The 17,630-nt window shown below is 41.0% G+C and overlaps 1 protein-coding gene and 1 pseudogene across 1 annotated transcript in view; one reads left to right on the forward strand and one right to left on the reverse strand.

The window, feature by feature from the left end:
- Positions 1-17,630, reverse strand: part of mtr (5-methyltetrahydrofolate-homocysteine methyltransferase) — a 247,944-nt gene that overhangs the window by 143,680 nt on the left and 86,634 nt on the right. The gene's annotated exons all lie outside the window — the stretch shown is intronic.
- Positions 1-17,630, forward strand: part of LOC144542990 (uncharacterized) — a 30,460-nt pseudogene that overhangs the window by 12,109 nt on the left and 721 nt on the right.

The raw sequence follows: 17,630 nt of genomic DNA on the forward strand, positions 1-17,630 counted from the left end.
ATAACTGTGGCAATTCTAGAGCTCCCTCTCCCGCCCTCCGTCCACTCACACAATGTTGCTAGCTAACTTGTGTGTAAATGTTAGGCTACGTTAGCAAGGTGAAAACATTATGTTCTTACATTTAAATTTTGTGATCTCGCGATCTGAGAGTGATGGTTACTTCTTTTTGGGCATTTTAGGACTTTGTTCTTTGTCCAGGCTCGCGCTGACATTCATACATTTGATCTTCAGTCATGTAAACCAATAGGAGCAGAGCTCTCCTATGGGGCGGACCGTCATTGGTGCTACTTCGGCAGCTGGGTAAACCAATAGGAGCAGAGCTCCCTATGGGGGGGCGGACCTCCACGAAATAGAACTACGGTACAGGAGGCTATAGTCAGTGCCTAGGTTAGAAATATGCAACATTTTTTTTTTTTTTGGTGCGACCAAACTTGTGCCAGACCCCTGAACAGTGTTTTGGCAAATTTTGGAGGCAATCGGAGCAATGGTGTGCCTTGCAACTCCGGACAGACAGACAGACAGACAGACAGACAGACAGACAGACAGACAGACAGACAGACGTGCCACCAATTATAGTAGTAGGATAAGGGCCCGGATAATGTTTGTCTATGTTTTTAGAAACCGCTTGTTAACTCTTTATTAACCATTGTAAAAATCAGTTGCAACTTTATAAAAGCTGCCCACATATTGGTTATAATGTTTTATAAATCATTTGTTAATTATTTATGATTTAAAAGTGACAGATTAGGTATTTGAAAGTGGGACAGGTTGCAGACACACGCAAATGTAATCACATCGGCAGGGACACATGGAATCACACACACACACACCACTGGTTTTATCACAGTAATATAATGTAATAAACATTGGATAATGTAATAGTTTGTCAAATGTAAGAAATTGACAGATAATGTAATAACATCTTCAGTCTGATATTTTAACAATTAAAAAAGTTACACTCCTTATAATGGAAAACAGGAAAACAGTATTACAATACAAGGTTTTATTACAAATTATTTAGAGGAACATATACAAGTTGACAAGTTATTAGCTCATCTGGTAGTTCTTACATTATCAGTTGCTACAAACCTGTTATGAGTTGAGCCATTTTCCAAAAAGCAAAATATATTATATAAAATATAATTTACCAATTCATAAGGACATATATCCATTTTAGAAGAAAAAATGAATTACCTGAAGTTCCTCATTCAATATGACAAAACCCAGACGGGTTACAATTATTACTATTTTTTGTTTCGTAATCATATTACTGTAATCCCGTTATTCTCCGACCCTGGCTCTAAGGGCCATAAGAGTCTACCTTCATTCTGGCAAAGACCTACTCTTAATGAGCAAACGCTGCCTGTCAAACCCTCTGGCTCGCTTACTATTTGGCTTAATGAAATTGCTCTATAATTTCCCCAATATGTTAATGACATTAATCACGCACAACACTGGCTGAGGTTGGCGAAAGCAAAGCTATCATCTTGGCTGTTGAAATTCTTACATCAGATCCCATCTTTATGTGGTCAAAATGTCAAGGTTTTGAATGGGTCATGTCTGGACTCGAGATGCAAATGACTACAAATGAATTGCAGTGCCACCTGGAGTCTGTTCAGGGTAAGACGAAACATAAGGCAACTGAAACGCCCTCAGAAGAAGACACTACTGGGACTCATGCAACTGTCTGAGGAGAATATACAGTCCAAACATACAGCATATACAGTACACTGCATTTCAAATTGAATTTACGTAGTCAGAAAAACAGTAACTTTGGCCACTACAGAGATAAATAATCTGGGAAAACCTGTCATTTTGCACCAATCATATAGGGTCAATTCAGCATAAGTGGGACACGTTTTGCATCTCTGAGTTATGTGCCATTTATCAACCTCTACCAAACATACTAGACCAACGTATGACACATTTCCCAATTGCTCAATTGTTGTTACCAGTCCAAGTATATGCAAAAATCCTGAGGATATGACCACTTTTACTCAAATGACTATGTTCTCTGTATATGAATCTCATTCATTATTATGGAGTGCATTTCTCTATTTGGGGAGGGGTTAATGCCGCTGCTGATGTGAGGTTAAATCCTGACACTTGATAGCACAGCAGGGTCGATGCTTAAGGTGCATTTGATTACTACTGTCGGCCCGCAGGAGCCACAAGAGGAGAAGTTTAGACTGTGCATGAAGGACAAGGTAAATCAAGCACACCTCTTGTCTACAAAGTAATTGACCCCGGTCCTCGTCAATTAAACCTGCCAATACCTCCCTGGTTAGCGGCAATCCTGAAGCAGCCTCAATCCACAACACAAATCAAACACTCCCTCAAAAATAAAAGCCTGAGCATGGTTCTTGTTTTCTTGGTAGAAATGTCACATGCGCAACAATATGTGAATGTGTGAATTTTCAACTTTTTCCCCATCCTTTCCTCCCTCCTTCCCTCCTCATCTTGTTCCCTTGCTCTTTCCCTTCCTTCCTTCCTTCCTTCCTTCCTTCCTTCCTTCCTTCCTTCCTTCCTTCCTTCCTTCCATACAGCAAGCAAAAGGCAATATTACAAATGGCCAGCAGTCCTACAAAAGTTGTTTTTCCTCTAGATTAGATTAGATTAGATTCAACTTTATTGTCACTGCACAGAATACAAGTACTTAGACAATGAAATGCAGTTTGGCATCTAACCAGAAAGTGCAAAATAGTACTATAAAGTGCAAGTTGTAAATAAATATGAATATACAGTATGTACAGTGGAATGTATGTACAATAGTGCAATTATTGTATGTAAAAAAAATATATTAGTATGGGATATAAGGTATGGGTGTGGGAATGACTAAAAATAAACAAGGGTATATATAATATGTACAGAGTATGTAGTATGTACAGATGGTGCAAAAGATATATATATATATATAATATAGTATATATATACTGTATATATATATAAATAGAATTAAATATATGTATATTACTGAGGTATTTAGAGTCCGGTAGTGGTCATATGTGGGTAGGGGGGATGGTCTCTACTTCTGTACATTATTGTATTCGATGCTCTTTGTACAATTACTCAGTACTTTAGGTGTGTTTTCAGTTGTTTTCGACTCAAATTAAATTAATATTAATATGCGTTAACAGTTAACACTTATCTAAGTTATCTAACAGTCAGCTTTTGATTAGGGGTATTTTTTGTGCCAAAAGAATGGCTATAGCTAGAGAGTTTAGCAGATCTTGGTTAAAATTGCTGCCCACACATTTCACTGACAGCAACAGTAATGCAGCAGGTAGGCAAACACATGCACTACCACACACACACACACACACACACACACACACACACACACACAAATCTTCCTATTGTTATCAGGATGGCCAGTGACTTTCCCAGCAGAATCCCAGATATCTCTGTAATTACAACAACAGACCAGTGCTCTCCGGACCAAATCCCTGCCTCACACTAAGCCGGGGTGGAAGAAGGACATTGATATGAAGAGAGAGAGAGAGAGAGAGAGGGATACTGGCAAAGAAAGGGAGACTGAAAAGGATGCTGGGAGTAAGAGACGGGGATTGTTGAATGCAGTGAGAGTGGGATAAGAAGAAATGGATAGAGGATATAGATATATGGAGAGAAAAGGAAAACAGAAAATCTCAGAGATTAATGGGTGTACAGTAAAATGTGGATGGGTGAAGGCAGGGAGGTGCTGCCAGCTGTTATGTAAGCTACAGCTTTATATGGCAGTGAAGACATATGGCTGAGCTTATGAACTGACTGAGATTCAGTTACTGCACATGAAAACACAGCCATCACCGTGAAGACGTCCTACATACTGAACAAGCAGGGTTCATCAAGGGTTCTTTGGTTACGATAGTGGTTCTATATGGAACTATAATGACCCAAAGAACCTTCTAAATTATCCAACGCTGAAAAATTCTCCATCTTGCTGTTACACCCAAACACATCATTCCTATGACTTAAAATAAGCGATTTCAGACCCTGTAACCAATCCTGAAACTAACGTGTGCTACATGGAGATTTCCGTGAGATGTAATGATATAAACAAACAGCCACACACGCGGACCAGCTGTGTTGTTGTTTTCACCTCTTTTATAAAGTCAGTTTCTAAAGTGTCAAAGTCGGCCCGAGTAATGGTGAATCGATGAAGTGAGCAAGTAAACGTTTTCAACTGGCAAACTTGCTACCTACCTCTTCACTTGTCATTGTGGGACATGTAACCTTCAGTGGGAGTAAAATCTGGCAAAGCGAGACTGGCAACCAGCGATATTTCTCCGTAGGTACGTTTATTTTAGCCATTAGCCTTTATGCACAGTTTGTCCTAAGGGGCTTCCGTCGCCAGTAGCTTTGCTGTGTGTGTTTAAAAAAATGTGTTGCCGTTTCTGTCACCCTCTAGTGGTCAGAAAAATCACTTAGTGTAGCTCTGAGTGAAATTAATTCTTGACCCTGCAAACCTACCCTTTAGATTTGGTATCAAATCTCTGTCTCTGTTAGTTTAATAGTTATGGCTAAAAAACAATAGTGTATAATAGTGGAAATCCCAGATGCAGATCACCCCCAACATCTATTAAATATTTCCTTGGCCTATCTGCCCACCAAATTTCATGGAAATCTGTTCATAACTTTTTGAGATATCCTAGTGATAGACAGACAATCAGGGCAAAAAATATAACCTCCTAACCTCCTAGGGAACTAACTGGTAAATCAAACAACCCAGTGTCGCTCCTGAAAAGTTATTTTAATACAGCTGATATGGAACATTTCATGAGTTTTTAAAGAGTTCTTTACAACATTTATCTAAAATGGATCTTTACAGCACCATAAAGGGTTCTGCTACAGTATAGATCATTTTTCAGATCACGTGACATGTCTGGATGCTGTGGAAGAATTGTGTATGTATATGCTGTGTGCCGCCAGACCTGTAGGTGTCACTGCAGGCTGGTTGTATGTAAGATTCTACTTCCTCTGTTAGCTCCACCCCCCAAGCAAGTATAAATACTGATCCGTATCTAGTGTCCGGTAAGAGAGATTAATTTAGTTACTAAGGCAGTGGTCTTCTCCCGTGCACGTAAAATAAAGCATAATCAATAGCAGTCCACTGAGTGGTTCTTGAAGGATTCCACGACAATGCGCACACATCTGGAGGCGTACTGGAAACAGTGTGGATAAACAAAACACTGTCATGCTTGCAATTTCTTGTAGTGATGAAAGAGCCGTGAACGAATCATTCACGGCGAACAAATCATTCACGGCGAACAAATCTTCATAAGGAACCGGGAGTCATGGCGCACTCTGCCAAACAAGTCATTCGTTCACAGCTCCGCAGTGCCACGCGCAGCCATTCAAGAATCGAGAGTCGCGAACAAGAGCTGTGTGAGTGAGAGTGGATTGGAGAAATTCAGCTGCGGGTTGCGATGCACCAACAGCATAGGCGGGAGGCGAAGCAGCAAACAGGCTCTTCCTCTCGACTCGCAAGTCGTGAACGATGAGCGATTGAGTGTGTGAGTGAGTGAGTGAGTGAGTGAGTGAGTGAGTGAGTGAGTGAGTGTCGGCATGGCAGTTCCGGGCTAACCCTGTAGTATGCAGTGCAGCTCATTTCCTACAGCTGTCTTTTGTTAACTTTGTTTGTTTGTGAAGCACAATAAAAGTGTCTAAAGGTCTCAATACAATCAGTGTGTAGTGATGTAGTGATTTTTATTTGGACAGACATTCATTCGCTGCCACACATTCATGAATCGACGGCCAATGAAAGAGAAATAAAAGAATTTGCTTCTTCTAATCCACACGGTTCTTAGTGATTGAATCAACGCGGTTCTCATTGATTCAAAGCCACTCTGTGTGTTCCACTGTTATGAATAGGCTGCCTACATCGTTCACAAACGAGAATCACGCAGAGCCAACCCACTCTTTTGACTCTCGTTCATCGTTCACTACATAATGGCCAACTGAACCAAATGAACGAAATAGTCAATTGAATTAATCTTTTCACCGAGTCACTCATAAAGAACCGACTCTTATAAAAGAGCCAAACCTTTGTGATGACCCTCCCACTCTCCTGGCTCTGCATTTTGCAGGAGCCTGGTGGGTGGAGTCATCATCGGGAGTGCACCTGGGCCCGGTGAACTCCCTGGGCTTAAAAAGCCTTCAGACCATCAGTGTCTCTCTCCCTCCTCACCTATGCACACCTTTTGTTCTGTTCTTTTGGTTTGATGTAGTTTGTGTTGTCTAGTTATTTTCCCCTAGTTTAGTTAATAAATCATTGTTTTAACTTTTACTTTGACGTATGTCTCCCCTCATTGTTACTTCCTTGAGCCGGGTTGTAACATATGGGGGCTCGTCCGGGATCCATATGTCTGTAACATATGGGGGCTCGTCTGGGATCCATATAGGTTGTAACATATGGGGGCTCGTCCGGGATCCATATGTCTGTAACATATGGGGGCTCGTCCTAAGATTTTGTACTCTTCGTTTTGCACTCAGTTTGTTTTGTTTAACTTTGTCAGTCCATTTGCTAGCATGGTCAGTGAGAGGCTATGCTGCAGTGGTACTGTTTTGGGGAGTTATACGTCAGAGTATTTTGTTTGGCTTAGTCTGTGCTATGGTTTGGCTTACTGTTGTGTCCCCGCTGGTAAGTTATTCCTGTTTCATTGGTTGCCTGGTATCATTTTTATGTGCCAGTAGTTTTGTGATATTCTGGGTGAGGGGAGAGCCATCTCTGGCATCCGCCAGTGCTGGAGATGTTTGTTGGTGGGGACCTAGGTAAGTGTTGTTTGGCCTTGGTGTACTAGCAGTACTAGTTTGGGTAGCCTAGCCTGGTAAGTTTTGGAGCAGTATTGTGTATTTCCCCTGTTAGGCATAGCAGTGTTTCCCCTTTGGGTTTCACTGGTTTCCTTTTGGTAGTGTTGTGATGAACGTGGAAGGAGCAGTTGTCTTTGGAGCACATCCCTGGTCTCGAGAGGGTTGTCGGCTTGCCGATCGCCTTTCTCGCACCAGCGGGTTTTAGTGCATAAATACCCACCACAACTAGTCACATGAAGACTAGGGTTGTTTGTAGCTAGTTACTGGTTAGGTAGCTAGTGGGGAAGCTCCGTTTGGGTAGGCTGCCCGAACCATGTCTGCTGGGTGCACTGTAGCCATGTTTGGTCCTTTTGTTTTTTTTTTGTAATTATAGCTTCTTCTGGTGGTTCTGTTTTGTGGTTTATTGTGGCTAGTGTTGAGGATTGGGCAATTTTGGCTTGGGTAAGCATGAGCTATGATGGCTTTAGATATTGCTAGTGTTAATGGCTTACAGTTAAGTGCTTTCCTGAAGGCTTGTAAGTTACCTGCTCTTGTTTTATAACCATTTGGTCTTTGTGTGTGCTATAGTGTCATCTTTGTAACGTGCTGGTGTGGCCAGTACTACGCTTTGTTTGGGTAACACTGTTACCTTGGGTTGCACTAGGGATGTGCAGCCTTTTGGTTAGCGTTTTGGGTGCTGCTATGGCACAGTGGCTTTGGTGTTTGTGTTGCCACAGTGTCAGTAGGACTACTGTCAGTAGTTGGGTGTCCTACTTTGGAGCAGTCTTGTTAGATGAACTATGCACACTTGTGGGTAATTCCAGGTCATGAGACTGGAGTTGGGGCCAATTGTTTGAGCAGGGTATATGGGCTTGGAAGCAGCCTCTTGGTGAGCCAGAAAACCTAGCAAGTGAGTTGGAGAACGTTGTTGCCGTGATCTTCTCCCGAACTTAGGTGATGATAGTGTGAGTATCATCTCTTTTTGTGGTGGGAGTAGTTTGTCTGATCATCTGTGGCAGTAAGTCTTTTGATATGCATTCTCCTGTTGCTCTGCCTTGTCATTTATATCATAACCTCAACATTCGCCATATGAAAGGGACGGACAACATGGTGGCGGTCATGTTGCCCCTGCCCTGAAGCCTAAATGTGATGTCCTTGTTTCTGTTACCTGTTTCTCCTGTGCGTCCTCCCTTCCTCTTAAACTGCTGCCTTCAGGTACCGAGGTCTGCTGAGGATGGGGCAAGCAGCTGGCCAGGGGCAGGCGGGTTGGAGACATTAAATGTACAATTTTGTAAACTTGTCTTTTGCTTGTGTTACAGGGGTTCCCGGTGGGACCCTGTTTTTATGGAGGGGGGTGTGATGACCCTCCCACTCTCCTGGCTCTGCATTTTGCAGGAGCCTGGTGGGTGGAGTCATCATCGGGAGTGCACCTGGGCCCGGTGAACTCCCTGGGCTTAAAAAGCCTTCAGACCATCAGTGTCTCTCTCCCTCCTCACCTATGCACACCTTTTGTTCTGTTCTTTTGGTTTGATGTAGTTTGTGTTGTCTAGTTATTTTCCCCTAGTTTAGTTTATAAATCATTGTTTTAACTTTTACTTTGGCGTATGTCTCCCCTCATTGTTACTTCCTTGAGCCGGGTTGTAACACCTTTCATCACCATTTTCTTGCAGTATAAGAAAAACTTGCTGAAGTCAGAGCTATTTTTTATTAAGGTTTTTCTGTTCTTATTGCTGACAAGAACAAATTGGCACATCATCGTTTTAGCTGAAAACAACTTTGATCACCCACTTTGAACATGCTAGACTTGCAAGTACACAAAATCCATCAGCTATATCCTTATATCTTATATCCTGAACGTGGCTACTTGGTACTTAATTGTACACATCTAAAGATTTATATGCTTTTAATTTTTCTTTAGTGTACAGTCCAGTGTTTCCCTTATTATACTGTGGTGGGCTGCCATGGTAAAATCATGACCCGCCATGCTAATATATTTTCTATAGTGCTTTGTATAGTGTTTGTATAGTAATTGTAATAATAATAGCCACGCTATTGAATTACTATTTTTCCCACAGCACAGCCGAGGGCATCACGAGGCAAATTCAGGTCAGGCAGTCAGTCAGTCAGTCAGTCAGTCCGGTACCATGTTAATACATAGGAATTACTATTGAATTGTAGAAAATAGACACGCTTCACTTTACAGGTGTGGTACCATGTAAATACATAGGAATTACTATTGAATTGTAGAAAATAGACACGCTTCACTTTACAGGTCTGGTACCATGTTAATACATAGGAATTACTATTGAATTGTAGAAAATAGACACGCTTCACTTTACAGGTCTGGTACTATGTAAATACATATGAACGCAAATATGTTGTTGTATAATTATTAGCCACGTTACTGTGTAATAGTTTTTTTTGTTAACGTCTAATTAGAAATAGTTCATACGTTGTTAGGGACCTGTAAAATGAAGGGGTACCAAATGGTCTATAAGCCTAACGATTTTCTACTAGATAGACACAAATAATGTGAACATTACATTCCTCCACCACAAATTGGATTATGTGACAACAGCACGAATTGGACACGCCATTTTCTCCTGTTTGTCACATGAGAGGGTTAGCTAACCGTTAAGTTTAAGCAAGTTAAAGTTTGGCAACTAAAACAATATGGTAAAGGTTAGGGCAAGGTTTTAGTCATGGTTAAATACAAAAAACTGTCTCCGCCCATCCCCCTCGTCCCCCCTGACTTTCCACTGCACTATTTCAATGTCAAACTGCCTGTTTCTAGTCATGTCTCCTTCACCTAATCCTTTCCTGGTGGGAAACACAGTATGTTACACACACACACATGCACCCGTCCTGTCTGGCAGCCTGGTAACAGATCAACAGATACACAGGGACAGTGTTTGTTCCTGTTAATGCCTCCACAGGCGAGGTGGGGGATGGATGCATTTTGTAACTCCAGGGAAATGTTTGAGATTGAAATTACATAATACAATTTAAATTAGAGAGAGGGAGAGGAGCGAAATGTGCATTGTACATGTCTACTACTGTACTTTGCAACTAGCCTTGTAAAACCAGCCAGACTTAAGCACAGTTACATTGTGCACGAGATCCGTCTGGCCCCAAGCAACTAGATTGGGTTTCAGCTCTGCTCAGAATATAAGCGGCCAATCAGCGCTATGGAGCGGCGCTGCTGAATTTCGAAAACAACAATGGTGGCTCTCAGAGAAAACACAGATGGTTCCACCGGGTCTGAAATGCAGATTACGTGCTCTCCACCACAAATTGGATTCTGTGACAATAACACAAATTGGATTCTATGACGACAGCATGAATTAGAGACGTCATTTTAACTAATGGTCAAGTTTAGGAACATAACTTCAGTTAAGGTTAGGGTTAAGGTTAGGCAACTAAAACTTGGTTAAGGTTTGGTTTGTTAAGGTTATGGTTAAGCAACTAAAGCAACTTGGTTGAGGTTTGAGGCTTTGGTCATGGCTAAGTAAGAAAAACTGCTGGAAATTGAACTCTAGTCGTTGGCATTGAAGGCAAATTGTTACGTTCATCCACCTCTACTTTCCACCTCACTACTTCAATGTCAACTTTAATGCCCTCTAATGGTGGGAACACGTAATTCTCTCCCTTTTCGTGCACGTGTTTGCATTTTAAGACTTGGTGCTTATTTCACAAAATTTCAGGAGATCAGGCTGCTACTTTGAGTAGAAAACAGGGGATTGCATCACATTCTTTCTGTCTCTCGCTCTCTCTCTGTTATTCCCTCAACAGAGTTCAAAATTACTGCACTGTGTACATATCACAGATGCTGCAAATGCTCCAACAAATGCTGGATATCTCAATTTGAAGGGAAATTCTTAATTTCTTTAAAGACAAAAAATAATGACTGTCAGTTTATTCCTACTGCAGACACTGTATGGATGGATGGCCAGATTACCAACCGTTGTGTTTAAATGGAGCAGGTCAGAGCCCTTAATCTGGCCTCTCAGGCAGGAAACACAATTTAGAATTTATATAAACTGGATTACAAGATTATCCTGCAGAATAACATATCTCAGATGTGTTAAAATTCACACTATGTACATGGAAGGGCTGTTGAATTGAATTGTAAGTATTATGCGTAAGGTATTTTGTTAAAGATTAACCTCTATGGGGACAGAATAAAGTGTGTTAGTGTGTTGCCAATGTTAGTGGATATGCAGTGAAATGAATATGTGCACTTCTAAATATTAAGAAAGAGTAAAAGAAAAATGGGGAGGGAGCCCTCCGATGCCAAATCAAAAAAAATCTTGCCTTGTAATATTTTCTCTTTTATTGTTGGCTCAAATTGCCCATCAAATGTCAAGCATGTTTAAAGGAACAATCAGTAATATTTTACTGGCTCGTTGCACAAAAGGGGAGTGGTCGGGGGTCGCTATTTGTCACTTTGATCATTAAGGTGCGTCTCGGCAGAAATACATTTGATTAAAAAAAATCTTGTGCATTTTCAGCAGCGACGCCACTACTGAATGACTATAGAAACACTACAGAAATATATTTTTAGCATGGCGGCTCGCCACAGTAAAATCATCAAACTGTTGTAGTTCCTGTTAGATGTTACAAAAGAGTCCATATTACTGATTGTTCCTTTAAATTTACCTTGGGATAAATTCCTGACAATTGTTTTAGTTAGGGTTAGGGTTTTTTAGGACATCATTTTTTCACAAATGAAGGAAAAACTCCAATCCTGATTCCTCCAAATAATTAAATGTCAAGAAATGGCAACATGTCAAACTCCAGCTCATCATTTGCAGTCTTCAGTACTAAAGCCTTAGAAACCAGTCATAGAAAGCATCAGCATACTCTAACATGAGCTACCAATTGTGGAAAGTAACTACTTACAATGTCTCTCACTATGTTACTTGAGTAAATTTTTAGAGTAATACGAGCCTCTAAACAAGCCATTTGGACTTCCGTAACTTTGTGGCGTTACAAAGGTTCGCTCATTATCATTTTTGTAAGAAATAATAGTTTAACAAACTCACATTTCACTCTTGAAACAGTTAGCCAATCAGAACAGAGGGGTCGTTAATATTAATGAGCCTTAAAGGCACAGCAACAGAAACAGCCTGTTCTTGGCAAGGCTCAGAGAGATGCTGGAAAATGAATGTGTAAAAATGGATTGAGAGTGTTTTTGGTACATGACACCACACAAACAGCTTTGAATAGACCTCAAGACAGAAAATAAAACACTGGAAAGTGTAGAATATGGGACCTTTAACTGTTAATTTGTTTGCTTAGGTCTTAATTAGGGGACTAGTTGTTCCTGTGTTGTATTCAGTCATTGGATCATGGTTATGTTTCACACTGCAAAATTTCAAGCCAACCATAATTCACCAACTAAAGTAAATGAAGCTCCCACTTATTTCCTTCATTGGCCAGAAATTTGGTGCAGGAAACGACTTTCTTCCAGGTAAACCAAAATGAAAGATCAGCATCAGCTGTCAAACTCTGTGTGAATTGTGCCTGTTGTGGTCCTCATATATAACAATATTATCCCACTGTTTGTGGAATGAGATTCTCACTAAATAACTGCATTTTCTTAATTTCTCATGTTTCATGTAGAAAGAGGGGATTCAGCTGAAAAAAACAAAAAAATAACAGGAACATGTATTTTCCTATTATTCCTATTCCTATTTCTTTTTTTTATTCCTCCCTAAACACGTTTCTTTCTGGTGTTTAACACATAATGCATAGTGTTTCCTGTAGTTGTTTCCTGTAGTTTGCATTGCAGGTAGAGTTCAAATAACTGCTCTGAACCAATGCCCTGAAATTCAACCGAAGTAGCAGCACTTCTACTTGAGTGAAACATTTTAATACATTTCTACCGTGTGATGTATAATGACACAGCACATACACTTTCCATGGTTTTAGTCATGTGAAAAGACAGTAAAATCATTTGCATTCCAGAGTTCAAAGCGCAACCTGCCAACCAGATTTCCACGTGGTAATGAGTCATTGAGGGCTGTCAGATTTTGACCAATGACAGCCCTCTGGTGTCATAACAACCATTTCCTCCTGACAAATGGCAGCAGCCAGAGAGGCCGACCTCGTTAGAGATTCAGTGTCGCTGATTGGTTGTAATCCATCACCATGGGCTGCCTGCTGGCCTCCCCACATAAACACTCTGTTACTGTATTTATCAGTCAGCCTGATGTTTTCTTGGACGCTTTAGAAGAAGCGTTAGGTTTCAGCCAAGTCAGACTTGGGTTAAGCAATGTGTATATTGAATTAAAGAGACTGTTAAAGGGGACAGCTACTCAATTTAAGAATTTCTATAGATGATTCCAATGGTCTGCGACAGTCCAATATTAATGAAAATAAACAATTTTCTCCTTAATTCTGAAACCAGAGAACTAAACTCATGATTTTATATTTTGATAATATCATCACTAGTTGTCTCTAATCTGTTACCACCAAGAGACAAAGCCTGGAGCTGCATAGATGTATGTATAGATTGAACTGTTTAAGATCGTAGAAATATTACATATGGATTTTGCTTTAGGATGAAATTACATTTTAATGTGTGCATGTGATTATGTGTGCTATCTGTAGGACATGAGCTTACAGTTTCAGGTTAGGTAATTGCCCACACAATCACTTCATTATATCTAGACCTTCTGAGCAAGGTTGACTCCAATCACTTTCACTTCAGTCAATTCAGGAGATACAGTTGGTTTTCTTCAAAAGTCAAATACTGAAAAAAAATGTTTGACTAATGGTTGCATCATCCAACCTACATGGAAATCATTTAAAATGAAGGCATTTCTATTTAGGTTTTGAATTGACTGAAGTGAAAATCAACAGAGCCTGCTTTACAATAATTAAAGTATAGTGGTGGTGTCAATCATAATGCTGCAATGTCCATTTTTTTCACTTAGCAGGTATTTAAATTTGGAATGAAACTCCTACAAATTCTAACACTCCTTTTCAGCATGTTTAGTAGAGATATCTACAGAAATTGTCCTGTGATTGCCCCAAAATGTCCTTGAGCAAGGCACTAAACACCCACCTGTTCACTTATTGTACATTGCATATCCTAGCCCATCAAAACACAGCAGTATGAAAAAAACACTGCTATCCCAGTGACTCTGCAGGCTGGCTAACATGACAAGCTAACATGTGTAGCACTTTGCTGTGACACCCGCACAGGGAATAGAGAATACAGAATACACTGCAGAAAATTCGTCTCTAGCACTTGACACCACTGTATGAGAAAGGCAAGCAGCTGGTAGGTCAGGCTGGATGGGACAGTGACATATACATACGTATACACATATATATATATATATATGTATATATATATATATATATATATATATATACAGTATATAGAGTATATAAGACATAGTATATATCAAGGAACTAGCATCAAGACTGAATGAGAATATGAGAATAGAACCATTATTATAATTTTTTTAGGTTGTTTTTGGCATGTAGTTCATGTGTCATTTTTTTCATTGATCAAAGAGAGGAGGACCGGAGGCTTTAAGTTTTTATTTACAAAACGGTGACAGTACAGCTAATCCCCTTAACCTTTATTGTGAAATACAATTATTTCAGTTTGACAGTGACTTCTAATTGCAGGTTTCAGGTACGGTAAGTATGGTACGGTAAGTTCAGGCAAGTATCGGCACGATCTGTGCGGCAAATTATGCAAACTTGTTTGTTGCCTTTTTTGAGAAGAATTTTGTTTTTAATCTTGCTAAACCACACATTTGTCTCTCCCATCCTAAAATGGTACAGATTTATTGATGACATTTTCTGTGTTTATGAAGGTAACCCTAAGGAACTGCTGAATACTGTTACCCTGTTGAATAGTTTTGATTGTGACTTAAAATTTACATCAAATTATAGCAGTGTAAAAGTAAATGTTTTAGAAATGTGGGAAATGAAAAGCAATGGTTCTTTATCCACAACCCTGTACTGCAAGGAAACTGACAGAAACACTCTTTATGGAAAAGGCTGTGAACATGAAACATAGGTTTGCACAGTGTGGTTATCCATCTGAATGGATTGATCATGCTTTTGAGTCATCACACAAAACACGCTCTGAATTACTTAATAAAGAAAGAAAATAAGTTATTTGTCACTTGCATAACCTTCTATTCTACCAACTCACAAATATCCTATAAATAGTAGTATTACTTGTGACACATGTGATTTATATCCCGCGCTGCACCTGTGATCTTGCAAATGTGGGAAAGACTAAAAGAAAACTGAAAAAACATATCAACAAACACAAGAGCACAATACGTCTTTTTGTCTTTTTTTGGTATTGGTAGAGCTGTACCAGTTTTGCATGTAGACTTTATTATGTGCTTCTGTAAACAGTAACAGTAAAATGACATTTTTCCAGCTCCTGACGGGTCTGGTATGTATGTAATGTATGTGTACATGTATTTGTTGCCCTATATGCAGATGTGTCCTGTATATGTACATGTATATACTGTATACATGTGCATGTATATATGTCCAGTCCATATATATACATGTACAAGCTCTGATCCAGGATATAGCAGTCGGTCAGTAAGGGTTTTGAATCTTTGTTTCTGGGTTAGATTTGGACTTAGGCTGTTGTCAGGCTTTGTTGTGGCTGAGCACTTCCTGGTTTCACTCTCTGAGTTTCGATAGGTGGGTCAGCTGACGCGGGTCACGCCCTCTATCTGTTGCTTTGTTGTGGAAATCTGAAAGGGGCAGGATTTTCACTAAAATCTTACAAAGAGAGATTGAACTGAGCTCCAAAGCAGAACAGCCCTTGTATGTCAGCCCTTCTTGTGTGAAGACCTAATTGTGTAAAGACCTTCGAGTCTACCTGTGCGAGTCCACTGAGCAAGGGCACTGATAAGTTATTCTTATCTACTATTTACTCTCTTGGCCTGCCTTCTCACTCACCATGTGCTACCAATATATCCCTGTCATCCAGGGTAACCCAAAAAACGCATCAGTCACAAAAGACAGCACAATCCTGAGAACCTCTACTCTCTCAGAAAAGCCTCATCTACTCCCTCCTCTTTTTCTTTTGGCTTATGGAATTGTCAGTCTGCTGTAAATAAAACAGAATTTATCCAAGCACTTGCAAACCTATCCAACATTCAAGTACTAGCCCTGACCGAAACCTGGATCCGTCCAGAAAACACAGCCACACCGGCTGCACTTTCAGCTGACTCTACTTTCTCCCACACACCTCGATCCGTTGGTCGTGGAGGTGGCACGGGTGCCCTCATTTCCAAAGACTGGAAATTTACTGAGCTTTCTCCTCTAAGCAATAACTCCTCCTTTGAATACCATGCAATCATGGTTACCACTCCTGTTGAAGTTGAACTGGACATGCTATTCTCAGCCATTCCTGAAGATGGCACCCCACTGATTGTCTTGGGGGACATGAATATCCATCTTGACAAACCCCAAGCGGTTGACTTCCTTTCACTTTCACTCATTTGACCTCAAACAAGTCTCCACCCCTCCCACACACAAAGCGGGCAATACACTCGATCTGATTGTGACTCGGAACTGCTCCACAGCGAATCTGACTGTCACCCCCTTACATCTGTCAGACCACTTCTTTATTCAATTCACGGTTTCCTTACCGGAACATCCTCATGTTCCGCCGCAAATGGTCTCCTTCCGATGAAACCTCCGGTCCCTCACACCGGCTCAGCTTTCCAATGAGGTCTCGGCTACCATGCCTCCTCATAATGAATTCTCCTCCTCTGCTCCTCACTAGCCGCCTCTCTAAACAATCTTTGCCCACTCTCATCCAAACCTGCTCGTAACACCCCCCCTAGTCCATGGCTCACCGGTGTCATCAGAGAGCAACGGGCAGGGCTCAGAGCAGCTGAGAGGAAATGGCGCAAATCCAGAGATCCCATTGACCTCAATGACTATCAGTCTCTCCTATCAGCATTCTCCTCCCATTTAAAAAGAGCCAAGACCACTTATTTTCATGAGAAAATCAGCAGCGCCAAAGACGCTCGAAAAATATTTTCAGCTTGTAACACACTCCTCAACCCTCCACCACCTCCACCCTCAACTTTGCTCACTGCTGACCTCTTCGCCTCCTTCTTTACTGATAAGGTTTCTGCCATCAGTAATCAGTTCTCTGAGCCTGACCACCTCAGTTTTTCGCCGCCAGCTAACAGGGCCTCACTCCTCTCAAAGTCTCCAAGCTTCTGCTTGACTCTCGTCCCACTACCTGTCCATTGGACCCCATACCCTCCAACCTCCTGCAGGCCATTTCGCCCACACTTATCCCTGCAGTCACACACATCATTAACTCCTCACAACGGGTGTGTTCCCCACTGGTTTTAAGCAAGCTCGGGTTACCCCGCTGCTAAAGAAACCTACACTCAACCCATCTCAGGTTGAAAATTACAGGCCGGTTTCACTCCTCACCTTCCTTTCCAAGATACTTGAGCGCACAGTCTTTAATCAAGTCTCTGAATTCCTTTCTGAGAATAACCTGTATGATCCTAACCAGTCTGGCTTCAAACGTGGACACTTTACAGAGACTGCACTCTTGTCTGTAGTAGAAACACTGCGATCAGCTAGAGCTGCTGATCAGTCTTCTGTTCTAATGTTGCTAGACCTATCGGCTGCCTTTGACACGTTTAATCACCAAATCCTCCTCTCCACACTCGCTGAGCTTGGCTTCTCAGGATCTGCTCTCCGCTGGTGAGTCCTACCTTTCAGGGAGATCTTTAGAGTGTCTTGGAGGGGGGAAGTGTCTAAATCGCACTGCTTGTCCACAGGGGTACCTCAAGGGTCAGTGCTTGGACCCC

This window comes from Centroberyx gerrardi, chromosome 20, assembly GCF_048128805.1.
Source record: "Centroberyx gerrardi isolate f3 chromosome 20, fCenGer3.hap1.cur.20231027, whole genome shotgun sequence".
In the NCBI taxonomy this organism is placed as follows: Eukaryota; Metazoa; Chordata; class Actinopteri; order Beryciformes; family Berycidae; genus Centroberyx; species Centroberyx gerrardi.